Source organism: Amblyraja radiata, chromosome 6 (assembly GCF_010909765.2).
Source record: "Amblyraja radiata isolate CabotCenter1 chromosome 6, sAmbRad1.1.pri, whole genome shotgun sequence".
NCBI classification, from domain to species: domain Eukaryota; kingdom Metazoa; phylum Chordata; class Chondrichthyes; order Rajiformes; family Rajidae; genus Amblyraja; species Amblyraja radiata.
The window spans coordinates 26,334,328-26,350,454 of record NC_045961.1 but is presented as its reverse complement, the minus strand read 5'-3'; the positions used below and the strand labels follow the sequence as shown (position 1 = coordinate 26,350,454).

The 16,127-nt window shown below is 45.3% G+C and overlaps 1 protein-coding gene across 1 annotated transcript in view; it reads right to left on the bottom strand.

Annotated features, from left to right (window-relative positions):
• The window catches only part of LOC116974172 (phospholipid scramblase 1-like), a 52,709-nt gene extending 48,045 nt beyond the window's left edge, over positions 1-4,664 (bottom strand). The window contains exon 1 of the mRNA XM_033022361.1: positions 4,579-4,664. The gene's annotated coding sequence lies outside the window, so the exon portion shown is untranslated. The remainder of the gene's footprint in view (positions 1-4,578) is intronic.
• Between the last annotated feature and the right edge of the window lie 11,463 nt (positions 4,665-16,127).

Here is a 16,127-nt window from a genome sequence, read left to right as displayed (position 1 = left end):
GCGAATGCAGTGCCGGAGACCTGGGTTCAGCGACAACTACGGGTGCTGTCTGTACGGAGTTTGTATGTTCTCCCCATAACCTGCGTAGGTTTTCTCCAAGACCTTCGGTTTCCTCCCACCCTCCAAAGACGTACAGGTTTGTAGATTAATTGGCTTGGTAAATATAAAAATTGTCCCTAGTGGGTGTAGGATAGTGTTAATATGTGGGGATTGCTGGTCGGCGCGGACCCGGTGGGCCGAAGGGCCTGTTTCCGCGCTGTATCTCTCAAACTAAACTAAAAGCCAGGAAAGAGATGAGGGTGGGATAAAGCCAGGCAAATGATGGGTGGATAAAGGTGATGGGGTTTTTGATTAACAAATGGTTGGACAAAGGCCAGAGATGAAAAGACAAAATGTGTGATAAGAATGGAAGAGAAATGAAATGTGGTCAGAGAAAGGAGAATAGGTGGAAAGGTAAAGGGAGAAATTGGTTCACATCTAGGTGGGGCATAGAGAAGAGAGGAAAGAAGGTGGGGAGAGATGGTAAGCTACCCAGGTAAAATACATTGCTCCGTTCCTTCAGCTTGTGTGTTGCCTCACTCCGGCAATGGAGGAGACCCAGCACAGTAAGCTTTGGGAATGGGTGTAAAAATGTTCAGCAACCGGGGATCCAGCAGGATCCTTGGCAGACCAAGAGCAAGTGTTTGGCAAAACAGTCGCCCAGTCTACGTTTGCTCTCGCCAATGTAAAGGAGCATCGAATACAGTCGTTCTGCTGCCCAAATCCTTTTGCTATATGAAAACTCACTCATCTAATTTAGATTGGTGAACATCAATTTCTGGTCTTCCAACTGAGCTATGCTAAGTTATCTTTGATGGCCCTGCACCATCGATTAGGTGAATGCCCACAACTTTGCACCCTCATTACTCGACCCATTCATAACTTTTTCCTATCAGTGATAAGTCCCTTGTTCCATGGCCTAAATTTCCTTTCCGACGTCTCTTCCCTCCTCTCTATGGCTCATCTTCATCCATTTCTTGCTTCCCCACCTCTGAAACAATCCTTTCCACCATGACATATTGTTAGAGCAATGATGTTAGCTGTAATTCCCATCACTGACTTCATCAACTCCCGCTCCCTGCCCCCCCCCCCCCCCCCCCGAGCCTCCAAGCTCATCGTTCCCCAGCCCCATACGGCCCGATTTTACCTTCTCTCCAAAATCCACAAACCTGACTGTCCTGGTAGACCCATTGTCTCTGCCTGTTCGTACCCTACCGAACTTATTTCCACATACCTTGACTCCATCCTATCCTCCCTGGTTAAATCCCTCCCTACCTATGCTCAAGACACCTTAGACACTCTCCGGGCATTCCATTCTCTAGGCCCCCATCCCCTCATCTTCACCACGGACGTCCAGTCACTCTACACCTCCATCCCCCACCAGGATGGTCTCAAAGCCCTTTGGTTCTTCCTCGACCGGAGAATCAACCTATACCCGTCCACTGATACTCTCCTCCGCCTAGCGGAGTTGGTCCTTACCCTCAATAACTTCTCGTTTGACTCCTCCCATTTCCTCCAAATACAAGGCGTAGCTATGGGCACGCGCATGGGCCCCAGCTATGCCTGCCTCTTTGTCGGGTACGTCGAACAATCGGCAGGGGCCCTTGTTCGAGACGTACCAGGGCCATCCCTGACCACTACCTCCGCTACATCGACGACTGTTTTGGTGCCACCACCTGCACCCACACACAACTGACTGACTTCATCCGCTTCACCACTAACTTCCATCCGGCACTCAAATACACCTGGACCATTTCCAACACTTCCCTATCATTTTTTGACCTCACTATCTCCATCGCAGGTGACAGACTTCTGACCGACATCCAATATAAACCTACTGACTCCCATGGCTATCTAGACTACTCTTCTTCCCATCCTGCTTCCTGTAAGGATTCCATCCCCTAAACCCAATTCCTCCGTCTACGCCGCATCTGCTCCCAGGATGAGGTGTTCCACACCAGGCCATCAGAAATGTCCTAATTCTTCAGGGAACGGGGGTTCCCCTCCCCCACTATAAATGAGGCTCTCACCAGGGTCTCTTCCGTACCCCGTAACTCTCTCCCCATCCCCCCACTCATAACAAGGGCAGAGTCCCCCTAGTCCTCACCTTCCACCCCACTAGCCGTCACATACAACAAATAGTCCTCCGTCATTTTCGCCACCTCCAACGTGACCCCACCACTTGCCACATCTTCCCATCTCCCCCCGTCTGCTTTCTGTAAAGACCGCTCCCTCCGTAACTCCCTGATCAATTCTTCCCTTCCCTCCCGCTCCACCCCCTCCCCGGCCACTTTCCCTTGCAATCGCAAGAGGTGCTACACCTGTCACTTTACCTCCCCCCTCGACTCCATTCAAGGACCCAAGCAGTCGTTCCAGGTGCGACAGAGGATCACCTGCATCTCCTCCAATCTCATCTATTGCATCTGCAGCTCTAGATGTCAGCTCATCTACATTGGTGAGACAAAGCGTAGGCTTGGCGATCGTTTCGCCGAACACCTCCGCTCGGTCCGCATTAACCAATCTGATCTCCCGGTGGCTCAGCACTTCAACTCCCCCTCCCATTCCGAATCCGACCTCTCTGTCCTGGGTTTCCTCCATGGCCAGAGTGAGCACCACCGGAAATTGGAGGAACAGCACCTCATATTCCGCTTGGGCAGTCTGCCTATTTCCTTCGCTCCTTATGTGCTGCTGCACCCGCTGAGTTTCTCCAGCACCTTTGTCTACCTTAGCTGTAATTTTCTGGAGTAGAGACCCTCCCACAACAGAGCTGCGTTAGAGTATTCTTCTCACCATGCAGCTTCAGTTATTGTGTACCATTTGGTCTTGCAAGCGGAAGTTGATAACCAAGTTCAAAAAACATCTGGGACCTTGGATGAACGATGGGATCAGCAATCTATCTTTTTAAAGAATCTTTTTAAAGAATAGAAGCAGGCCAAAGTAAAAGCAAAATTGTTTAAACAAAAAGCGAAAAAGTCTCCCCACCCGTAAACTTCACTTTCTGCATCAACATAAAATATTAAGAGAACTCTTCCATTAAATACCACACATATCAATGCTGACTTCAAAGCAACCAATTTATCTTCTCACCTCCGTGCATCAACATAAAATGTTAAGGGAACTCTCATGTTAAATAGTATACATATCCTCTTAAAAATAACAACGATTTGGGCCCCACAGCTGTCTGTGGCAATGAATTCCACAGATTCACCAGCCTCTGATTAAATAAATTCCTCCTCATCGCCTTTCTAAAGATGCGTCTTTTTATTCTGAGGATGTGTCCTCTGATCCTAGACTCTCCCACCAGTGAAAATATAGTCTCCACATCCACTCTATCCAGGCCTTTCACTGTTGTGCACTTTAAAACACCGATTCATCTTTTCACCTGGTGTTTTGCCATTGATTGTTTGCTCAAGGACAGTGCAAATGGCCCGGCAACTTGAGGATCGCCCTTTGTCGCCATAAATTGCTGAATTATTCCTTTTCACATTAAATTCACTCCGCGCAGTTACCCACATTTTTCAGAAGTGGCTAAACATTGACTACAGTTTTATTTCTTGTTTAATTCACTTTCATGTCCACATTTACCTTCTTAATAAAGTTGTTAATTAACTGCTTCTGCACTTAGTTCCACTGCCAGTATAAAGAATTTGCGATGAACTACCTCCCCACAATTGAGCGCTACCTGTTCATCTGCAATGTTAATAATTAAGGGTTGTCAATAATAATCGGCGTGCCCAGGTAGGGTGCATCTTGTGGGGCAGGCAGCATCTCTGGAGCGAAGGAATGGGTGACGCTTTGGGTCGAGACCCCCTTCAGACATCTGAAGAAGGGTCTCGACCTGAAATGTCACCCATTCCTTCTCTCCAGAGATGCAGCCTGATCCACTGAGTTACTCCAGCATTTTGTGTCTAGCTTCGATTTAAACCAGCATCTACAGTTCTTTCCTATGCATCTTGTGGGATGCTGATCACAAGTAAAGAGCTGGTCTAGGCTCTGAAAGTGGCACAAAGGAAAACTCCCAATCGACGTGGAAACTGATCCCCAGAAGCACTGCAGAAGAGAGGGCAGAAAACTGTAACCCTTAAACAATGTCCCGTGACTTCATAGAACAGTACAGCACAGTAACAGGTCCTTCGGCCCAATATTCCCAAACATTCCCCAAGACACATGCCAGACAACATATAAAAATAATAACAACACCATCAACATATACTCCGTGCACTGGGTAGGCATTCAATGTCCAGTGTAAAACTCCCTCCTTACCGTACTCCCTCCTTACCGTCGAAAGGCCCAGGATCAGAGGCCGCTTCGTGCCGTTAATGCAGACACCTTATATTCTGGAAAAGGAGCAGCCAATGCAAGACGGTAAGTCCAATAAAGCCAGCTAATAATACGGAAAGCGGTGGTATTTTACATTATAGATATATTTGGCTGTAAAACAAAACATCAGTTTGCCAGCAGAACCCCAACAAGATCCATAACCAAGAACAAGACATGTCTCCGACTTCTGCAGCAGGATAAATATAAACAGGAACGCACCCGACGCACAGATTCACTCTGTTTGCATTTGACCCTCTGAGCACTGGTGCAGGACAGGCAGTGAGCGTTGGATCACAAGCACACTGAAGCTTACAACCTCTCGTCACCCGCAGGCATCGATCTATCTTTAGTCCCCGGCACAAGAGGAGGAGATTTAACCACGTGTGTCACTTATGCTACTCCTGAACCAGAAACAAAAACTATGCATGGTTTGTATCTTGTTTATTGCATCTATTATATATGCATATTCTTTTTTTTTTAAGAAGAGTTTTTTGAAATGCACGCAGAAGGATGCGAAAATAGAATTGCTCTAACAAGTAATACTTTCCTCCGAGGCTTATATATTGCACCTAACGGGACACCAGCTATGAGCACTTGCTGTGCAGTTATAATCTTTTCTTTTTGGGGGGACGGGCTATTTGCAAATGGTAAACTCGGCACGTCTGCCCAGCAAGGAAACATCCATTGTGACCATAAGCAGCAATGCAAGAACAGCACCTCATGGCGAAATGATACGGATACAGCTGGTATCCGATGGCCAGTCGCCAACATTGGAAATTGGTAGCCGTGGGAGATAAACTTCGTTTGTTTTAAGATTTCATACAGAAATGGGGCATTTGTCGAATCACGACTAGAACAAAACAAAATTAATTACTGTCACTTTTTGTAGGGTATCTCCATTAATATAATATGTAATTGTTACATTTTATGTATAGGGTGATTTCACCAAAGGTCAAATGAGCGTAGATCCCCACTCACGTGACCGCAAAATTTAACTGGAGGACATATGTCACTTCGGGTACATGTTAGTGAATGGGAAAACACGCACTTTCACACCCGTTAAAAACATGGAAAACGGCCGATTATTGAGCTGAAATTTTCTGTGCTAGTCGGGGTGACCGCGAAGCACAGCGACCTAAATTTTCAGTCCAAAATAAAGATAGAAAGTAAGGTAAATTCAAGAGGGAGTTGAAGGTGCAAAAAGAGCGGAAGTGCTTAGCAGGCATTTGCCGTGGAGATTTAAAGATCCAAAATATCGGGAATTATCGCGTTTGCTCGCTGCATTTCATCAAAAGTAAGGCATTATTGACTTTTTATCTTTATTCATTAGTTATATGAAAAGATTTAAAAGTGAAAAATCTGTCATTAAAATTGCTAAATCTAAATCTTTATCTTTTTTTGGTATAAGTGTTATTGTTGCTTCTGCTAGGGTTTCTGGTAGTTTATTTTCGGTATAAGCCTGCGTGTATAAATTGAATAATCTTGGTATAATTGACTCCTGAAATCTTTTATAAAATTCATTACTAAAACCATCTGGTCCTGGGGTCTTCCCATTTTTCAGTGAGTTTATTATTTGTTTTATTTCTTCACTAGTAATCCGTGCTCCTAATTGCTCTTGTTCTACATTATCCAATTTTGGGAGCTTGCAATTATCTAAAAAATTTGTGATTTTACTTACATCTGTATTTATTTTAGATGTATATAAATTGTGATAAAATTGGGCAAACCTCTTATTAATATCCTTAGGCAGTGTTAAAAACTCACCCTTATCCGATTTCACTACTAAATACGGATCAGAAAATTTTAGCAAAGATTCTAGCTAGAAGGCTAAATAATTATATTAACAATTTAATAAATACGGATCAAACGGGATTTATACCCAAAAGACAATCATTTAATAATTTGAGAAGGCTTTTCAATATAATGTACTCTCATAATGAGGGCAATGAAGATATTTCAGTTGTCACGCTGGATGCAGAGAAGGCATTTGATCAAGTAGAATGGCAGTATTTATACAAGGTACTCCAAAAATTCAATATGGGAGAGAATTTTATTAGATGGGTTAAACTACTTTATGATAGACCTACGGCAAGAATATTAACTAACAATACGCTATCTCCAAAATTTTACTTATCAAGGGGTAATAGGCAAGGGTGTGCCTTATCACCATTGCTATTTGCCCTTATGATAGAACCGTTGGCCGAAAAGATTAGAAATCACCCGAATATTCACGGATATAACACTAAGGATTCAAAGAATAAAATTTCACTATATGCTGATGATATTCTTTTATATATTACTAATACACAAACGAGTATACCCACCTTATTAACACTAATTGAGGAATTCGGCTCTTTTTCAGGATATAGAATAAATTGGAATAAAAGCGAAATTATGTCTTTAAAACCACAGGATTCGAGACATTTACTAAAATTCCCCTTCAAAATTGCAACAGAAAAATTCAAGTATCTGGGTATTCAAATTACGAGAAGACACAAATCATTATTTAGTGCCAATTTTATACCACTATTAAATAAACTGAATGATATGATTAAATTTTGGAAAACACTTCCGCTCTCATTGATAGGTAGAATTAACGCTATAAAAATGACTTTCTTACCACAATTAATATATTTGTTTCAAGCGATCCCAATATATATTCCAAAATATTTTTTCAAAAAACTAGATTCCACTATCACTAATTTTATATGGGATTACAGAACACATAGAATTCAACGAAAGCATTTGTGCAAATCTAAAGAAGTTGGGGGTTTATCATTACCTAACTTTATGTATTACTACTGGGCAGTGCATATTAAGAACATAATGTACTGGCTGGATAGTTCCACTCAGCAGTTGGAGTGGATAATACAATACAATACAATACAATTCAATTTATTGTCATTTGGACCCCGTGAGGTCCAAACGAAATGCCGTTTCTGCAGCCATACATTACAACAAATAGACCCAAGACACAACATATTTTACATAAACATCCATCACATTGCTGTGATGGAAGGCCAAAAAAACTTCTCTCTCCACTGCACTCTCCCCCCCATGTCAGAGTCAAAGTCAAAGCCCCCGGCGGGCGATGGCGAATTGTCCCGTGGCCATTAAACCACGCCGGGTAATGCAAGTTCGCGCACCGGGTCTTGGTGTTAGAGCCCCCGGTGCGCGCTCGCAGCCCGCCGCCATTCCAAGCCGCGCGGGGCGGTGATGTAAGGCCCCGCTCCAGGAGCTCTTCAACCCCGCAACTCGGGCGGGAGAAGTCGCCGCTGCGGAAGCCCCGAAAAGCGGTCTCCCTCCAGGGACCCGCGGGCTCCCGGTGCCGTCCGCCAAACCCGCAGTTGCAGCCACCGAATCTCCGGGGGTCGGGTCGCAGCAGCGTCCACCACAGCTCCACCCGCTCTGGACTCGGCCAGCTCCGCGACGGTGAGGTGAGTGTCGGCACTGGAGTCCCCGGTTTTCCTGTTGGAGGCCGCTCCTCGTTGCAGCCCCAACGACAACGGAGACCCGACAAAGAAAAGGTCGGGTCTCCCGTGCAGGGAGAGATTTAAAAGTTTCCCCCTCCCCCCCACACCACCCCCACCCCCCCACACACATACCCCAACAAAAAATAACAAAAACTACATTAAAACATAGACATAAAATAATAAAAACGCAGACGGACTGCAGAGGCCGCTGCTGGCGAGAGCCGCGCCGCCTACCGGATAAGAATGGAGAAAGAGGAGTGCTATCCGCACGATATAGGAACGATCCTGTTCTCACCGATAAAATTGAATAGTATAATATATAAGAAGAACCCAATTATTCACAATATAATAAGAATTTGGAAACAAATAAAAGTATCCTTGAAATTAAATAATTTATCAGTACTAACCCCACTATTGAACAACCCCGCATTCAAACCTTCTCTCATCGACAACACATATCAACAATGGGATAGACTGGGGATTAGGAAAGTAGGGGATATGTATGAATTGGGTAAACTGTTATCATTTCAACAATTAAAATTAAAATTTAAATTGAAGGATAATCAATATTTTAAATATATACAGGTATGTGACTTTATGAAGAAATATACACATAGATTTCAAACTATATTTTTAGACCCTTTAGAAGAAGCAATGAATATTAAGGCTGATTCACAAAAATTAATATCATACTTTTATAATAATATATTATATAGAGAATCACCCTCAACAGAAGCACTAAGGGAAGATTGGGAACATGAGCTAATGATAAAGATCTCAAAGGATAGATGGGAAAAGTATTTGATGAATACACATAACTGTTCTATTAATGCAAGACATAATTTAATTCAATTCAAATTATTACATAGACTATATTATTCAAAAACGAGGTTGAATAAATTTTATCCAAACGTCTCTCCCAGATGCGATAAATGTTTGTTTCAAAACACTAATATAACACATTCATTTGTAGGATGTACAAAGTTGAATAAATTTTGGAGTGATATATTTGATATATTTACAAAGCTCTTCAAGTCAAGAATAGAACCCAAAATGGAATGGATTATATTTGGAATAATAGGAGAAGATACCAATTTAAATAAAGACCAAAATGTTTTTTTTAATTATGGGTTAATAATTGGAAAGAAATTGATACTTAAATTTTGGAAAAATACAGCCATACCAACTGTTAAAATGTGGATTAGGAATATGATGGACATAGCACGCCTTGAAGAAATGAGACTCCGACTAATAGATAAATATGACCAATTCTTAAGGAGTTGGTCACCTTTCATCGACTTTTTGGAATCATGTGATGCAGCGGTACCATAAGGATTGCTGATTTCAGTTCATGACGTGGATAGATCTACATCTCCGAATATAGATTTGAAAAATTCTCTTTTAAGGGGCCTTCTCTTCTATTTCTACTTTCCACCTTTTCTTTTTTATTTAAATTTTTAATTTTTAATTTTTATATACACACTTCACATTTTTCTACTTTCTACCATCTATTTTTCCACTCTTTCCCCTTTCTATTGTTTTCTTTTTCTTGTCTTGCTTACTTCCTTCTCATAACATAAAACTAGAGGTTGTACATAGAATGGATTACGGTATGACATAGTTGGCACCTAAAATTAGGTGCCACTGTATTGTTTTGTATTGTATTAGCTTCTAATAAAATAAACAATTTTTTTTTTTTAATTGCTAAATCGAGGAGAATTCCCTGCTATTGATTTGCACTAATTATGCTGATATCTCGGTTTGGTGGCGTGTCTGATTGAAAGTCCAGGAACCTGAGTTTGGAGTTGTCTGGCCGCCTGTTACCGAGCCCTGGGGCGGTGTCATCTCCCTCTCATCTCTACAGGGATGGTGAAGAATGTCAGTTGTCGCTCTGTATGTGAGGCTGCCGGGCGGGTGATACCAGAGCACTGGACAAAAACGCCCAGAGTGAGTTGGTTGTTGCAGCGAGGGCGGTGGAAGCGAGCCAAAGGGCTGGCGAGATCTTTCAGCGTGAGTTGAGTGAGAGCCGCGGCGGTGGCCGGACTCAGACTACAGGGCTGTATGTACTCTGCAGTGGGACTGTCTGTCTGGCATCTTCCCTCCGTCCCCAGTGCCAATGTAAACAACCCCTCACTGACACAGTCTAGGGTTTATTCCACACACGCAGAATTCTCAGCGGGGGAGTCGGGTGAGTAAGGCTGGTCACACACGCATTAGAGGTGTAGAGATGAGAGGGAGATGACACCGCCCCAGGGCTCGGTAACAGGCGGCCAGGCAACTCCAAACTCAGGTTCCTGGACTTTCAATCAGACACGCCACCAAACCGAGATATCAGCATAATTAGTGCAAATCAATAGCAGGGAATTCTCCTCGATTTAGCAATTTTAATGACAGATTTTTCACTTTAAAAAATTTTCATATAACTAATGAATAAAGATAAAAAGTCAATAATGCCTTACTTTTGATGAAATGCAGCGAGCAAACGCGATAATTCCCGATATTTTGGATCTTTAAATCTCCACGGCAAATGTCTGCTAAGCACTTCCGCTCTTTTTGCACCTTCAACTCCCTCTTGAATTTACCTTACTTTCTATCTTTTTTTTGGACTGAAAATTTACATCGCTGTGCTTCACGGTCACCCCGACTAGCACAGAAAATTTCAGCTCAATAATCGGCCGTTTTCCATGTTTTTAACGGGTGTGAAAGTGCGTGTTTTCCCATTCACTAACATGTACCGGAAGTGACATATGTCCTCCAGTTAAATTTTGCGGTCACGTGAGTGGGGATCTACGCTCATTTGACCTTTGGTGAAATCACCCTATTGATTCGTTATAATTTTCTGCTTGGTGATTATGCAGAAATTATCTTGAGTACCTTCAGTAACTAACAGGTGAATATCAGGAAAATTACTTAGAAAAGGTAATGTTTGCAAGCGGAATATATATTAACAACATTTGTTTAAGTATGATGGAACATGGTCCTAAATAGAGAATTAAATAGACCCATGTAGCGCCACCTGGTGGTAAAGATGGGTTTTCAGAACCCTCGTCATCGGTCGGGACAGTCACGTGACATAGAAACCTAGAAAATAGGTGCAGGAGTAGGCCATTCGGCCCTTTGAGCCTGCACCGCCATTCAATATGATCATGGCTGATCATCCAACTCAGTATCCCGTACCTGCCTTCTCTCCATACCCCCTGATCCCTTTAGCCACAAGGGCCACATCTAACCCCCTCTTAAATATAGCCAATGAACTGGCCTCAACTACCTTCTGTGGCAGAGAATTCCAGAGATTCACCACTCTCTGTGTGAAAAAAATGTTCTCATCTCGGCCCTAAAGGATTTCCCCTTGATCCTTAAACTGTGATCCCTTGTCCTGGACTTCCCCAACATCGGGAACAACCTTCCTGCATCTAGCCTGTCCAACCCCTTAAGAATTTTGTACGTTTCTATAAGACCCCCCCTCAATCTTCTAAATTCTAGCGAATACAAGCCGAGTCTATCCAGTCTTTCTTCATATGAAAGTCCTGACATCCCAGGAATCAGTCTGGTGAACCTTCTCTGTACTCAGCAGAACCCACGACAACTCGTCCAACCAATCCGGACCCGTGAGTCGCGCCTTCAAGGAGGCCTTCCGGTGGTGGTGAAACTGCTCGATCAAACCGTTGGATTGCGGGTGGTAGGCCGTGGTGTGATGCAGCTGAGCTCCCAACAGTCAGGCCATGGCAGACCACAACTCGGATGTGAACTGCGCACCTCTGTCAGACGAGATGTCCACCGGCACACCAAAACGAGCAGATGGACCAGCATCGACGCCTGCACCAGCGCCTCTTTCGCGCCATTATCATCCGATATGAGGTCCTGCTGCTTACTGACCAGGAACTTAAACAACGGCCGCATGATCCAAGCAGCCGCTGGCACGAAACGATGATAAAAGTTCACCATGTCCACAAACTCCTGGAGCCCTTTCACCGTGGATTGTCGAGGAAACTGACAAATAGCCTCAACCTTGTCCGGGAGCGGGACCACAACATGCAGGGTAACATGATAGCTGAGGAAATTGATGGAACTAAGACCAAACTGCCACTTAGCCAGGTTGATGGCCAGGCCATGCTCGTTGAGCCGCTGACAGAGTAACCGGAGATGAGCACAGTGCTCCTGGCGAGAGCGACTGGCGACGAGGATATCGTCCAAATAAATAAATATGAAATCCAAACCACGGCCCACCATGTCCATCAGTCGCTGGGAAGCCTGCGCGGCGTACTTGAGGTCAAACAAGTTCAAGTTCAAGTTAGTTCAAGCATCCGGAGGAACTCAAACAGCCCAAAAGGGGTGATGATAGCCATCTTGGGTACGTTGTCCGGATGGACCGGAATCTGGTGATAGTCCCGAACCAGGTCGACTTTAGAAAAAACCTTGGTGCTGTCCAGATGAGCCGTGAAGTCCTGGATGTGAGGAACAAGGTACCGGTCGTCTGTCGTGTCGTCATTGAGACGGCGGTAATCCCCACAAGGCCTCCAGCCCCCAGACACTTTGGGGACCATGTGAAGCAGAGAGGCCCACGGGCTGTCAGAGGGATGCACAATACCCATGGCCTCCATCTGACGGAACTCGGCCTTGGTAATTTGGAGCTTGTCGGGGGGGAAGCCTGCGTGCTCATGTATGGAGTGGCAGCCCAGTGGATGTTGGCGAGGCAAGTGGACAATGTGGTCAAGAAGGCATTTGGCAAACTTGCATTTATTAGGAAGGGTAATGAGTGTAAATGTTGGGATACATTGATGCAGCTGTACAAGTTCATGTTGAGATTAAACTTGAAATATTTGGTGTAGTTCTCATCACCCAGCTATAGAAAGGTTATCCTTAGGTTGAAATGGATGCAAAAGAGATTCCCCAGAATATTACCTGAGCTTGCAGGCTTGAGTTATAGGTAGAGGCTGGGCAGGCTGGAAATGTTTTCCAGTGTAGAAGGCTGACGAGTGACTTGAATTGTTTTCTCTGGAAAACCGAAGGTTGCAGGTAGACCTAGTTGATTGTAATTGTGTAGAGGTTTTGTGTTGACTGGTTACCACACAACAAAACAGCTTTTCACTGTACCTTGGTACATGAGACAATAGTAAACTGAACTAAATATACAAAATTATGAGAGGCATAGATCGGGTAGACAGTCATAAACATTTCCAAGGATGGTAATATCAAATACTAGAGGGCATAGCATAAATGGTAGATTGGCAAAGTTTAAAGGAGACTAGACCAAGTGGGAACCGTTGGATCCCTATCACACGGGAGGCCTGGTCCCCCAATGTAACCCGTTCCCCAACGCAATTTTCCACCTCTCACCCATTCCGCCAAGGCAACCCGTTTCCCCAACACAATATTCCACCACTCAGCCATAGCCCCCAATTGTGCAGGCCGGCTCATTTCCCCGTATTCACCCTCCCTCATTGTAAACTTTAAAAAAAACGAGACCAAGTGGGATCCGCTGGGTCCCGTCCCCTCAACGCGCGGTTGCGGGGGGAGGGGGGCGGCCTGCAGCATCACACACACACTAACCACCCCACACAGAGAGGGACACAGAGAGGGACACAGAGAGGGACACAGAGAGGGACACAGAGAGGGACACAGAGAGGGGCACAGAGGCACAGAGAGGGACACAAAATCACAGAGAGGTACACAGAGGCAGAGAGAGGGACAGGAAGGGATGTTGCCATCCTGTTTACTTGATGATTGGACCAGTTTGCATTGTGTGTGTATGTTTGTGTGTGTGAGTTACTCAAACTCCACGCAAATTGCTCGGCCACTCTGCAATCCGACTCTCCCTCCCTCTCTCCGCCCACTCCAGCTCAGCCGCCGCTCAGCCCATCCCCGTCCTGTCCGACCGCCTGCTACTGATGGTCGGCCCATCCGCGCTATACCCGACTGCTTCCAACGGGCTGTGGGAGGGGGAGATGGAGTCGGTGTTCGTCACGGTGGGCACCACGGATTTCAATGAGCTGGTGGAGAAGATATCCGAGAAGGCTGTGAGGGTGAGTTACCGCGGTGGTGGAGGAGATGGACCTGGGTGAATGGGTAGAAGGGATCGCGATTGCCACATAGGGTGGGTGGGTGAGAGGGGTGAGTGATGAGGGAGAGGGAGATGGGACCAGGGCCTCAACAGAACCCCTCCCGCAGTCACCGCCAGTGGTGGGGGAGACGATAGACAAGTTACTGTGAGAAGGGGAGAGAGGAGTTTGTGAGTGAGGCAGGACAAGCCGTTGCCGGTGGGGCAGGAAGGGACGTTGCCATCCCGGCCGTGGCATTGACTGACAGGAGAAGAGATCAATCTGCACTGCGCTGACTGAAGGAATTTGCGCACATGTGGTTTTTAAGATTTTTAAACCTCGATAACGTTTACAATATACCACCAATTGGAACAAAACTTGTTGCACTCGCAGCATAGGAGAACGGTGAGTAACCAGGCGAAATGTCGTAGCGCTATCGCGTACTGTATTTGCGCAAACAGAAAAACCCCGCAAACCGGAAGAGCAAAAATCAGAGTTTTTGTTATGTATAGAAGATAGATAGATAGACTAGGCCAAGTGGGACCCATTCGGCCCTGTTCCCCTAACGCAATATTCCACCATTCACCCGTTCCCACAATGCAACCAGTTCCCCCAATGCAATATTCCACCACTCACCCATAGCCCCGAACTGCGCTTCTAATTTCCCCATATCCCCCAGCACTCCCAGCCCCTCCTCTTCACACTCCCTCTTTCCCCTATCCTCCTCCCCTCCCCCACTCCCTCCCTCACCTCGCCCTCCCTCTCCTTTCCCCTACCCTCAATCTCTCCCTGCCTCCCTCCGTAACCCCTCTCCCTTCCCTACCCCCCTCCTCTCCCTCTATCTGTTTAAATAACATTAAACAACTATCTTCTCCTCGTCCCCTCCCGCACTCCCTCTCCTTACAACAATGCTATAAATCTCTCATCGGACTGAGAATCCTGGCTTTGTTAACATTGTCCATAACCCCTCTCCCCCCCTACCCCAAGTGGGACCCATTGGGCTTCGTTCCCCAATGCAATCTGGAACGGTGGGATGGGGAGGGAGGAGTGCGGCTCCAGGCCCAGTCCGTGTCCATGTCTGTATCCAGCATGCGCTGTATTTTAAAATAATTGAAATTCAGGTGGTTTTTAAGGCTGCCATCTTGAGCTGCCTGAGGGGAGGGAGGAGCACGGCTCTGGGTCCTGTCTGTGTCTGTGTCCGTTTCTGCATCCAGTGTGCTTTTATCGGGGACAGCAAGTTTTTTAAAATGTAAATGAGATCACATTGTGATGCGTTGGCACTCACCTCCCCCATCCCACCCCCCCCGAATGAAAATCTCAATTTTTTTTTGTAAATCAATGGGCAGTTTATGTAAATGAGATGCCATTGTGATGTCATACGCTGCTAAGGGCAAGAGGGGGCACTGTTTATAATGTTTTTAAGTTTTAAATGTCAATAACTTGTAAAAAATAATATCAGTCTGAACGAAACTTGATACGAACCACCACGTGACAATTGTGAGTAAGCTGGTCCAAAATTGTAGCACTATCATGTACCGTTTTGGCATAATTGGATGACATCACCGAATCAGAGAACACAGACAGACACACATAGAAACAAATACGATGAGAGTTTTAGTAATATACTAGACTGTGGGACCCGTTGGGTCCCAGGTTCACATGGGAGGGCTGGTCCCCCAACGCAATATTCCACCTCTCCACCAATTCCAATATTGGGGGGAGGGGTGGCTTTCTGGAGTGCTAGCACGGGTGTTGTGGGTCAAGTCAAGTCAAGCACAGTGAGTGCAGGACCAACAATCCATTTCATTCCATTTCAAGTCAAGTCAAGTCAATCCATTTCAAGTCAAGTCGTCAATCCACGTCAAGTCAAGTCAAGTTAATCCACTTCAAATCAAGTCAAGTCAATCGACTTAAAGTCAAGTAAATCCACTTCAAGTCAAGTCAATCCATTTCAAGTCAAATCAAGTCAAGTCAATCCATTTCAAGTCAAGTCAAGTCAAGTCAATCCATTTCAAGTCAAAGGTACACAAAATTGCTGGGGAAACTCAGCGGGTGCGGCAGCATCTATGGAGCGAAGGAAATAGGCGACGTTTCGGGCCGAAACCCTTCTTCAGACTGATGGGGGGTGGGGATAGAAAGAAGGAAAAAGGGAGGAGGAGGAGGAGGAGCCCGAGGGCGGGCGGATGGGAGGGTGGGAGGAGACAGCTAGAGGGTGAAGGAAGGGGAGGAGACAGCACAGGCTAGCCAAATTGGGGGA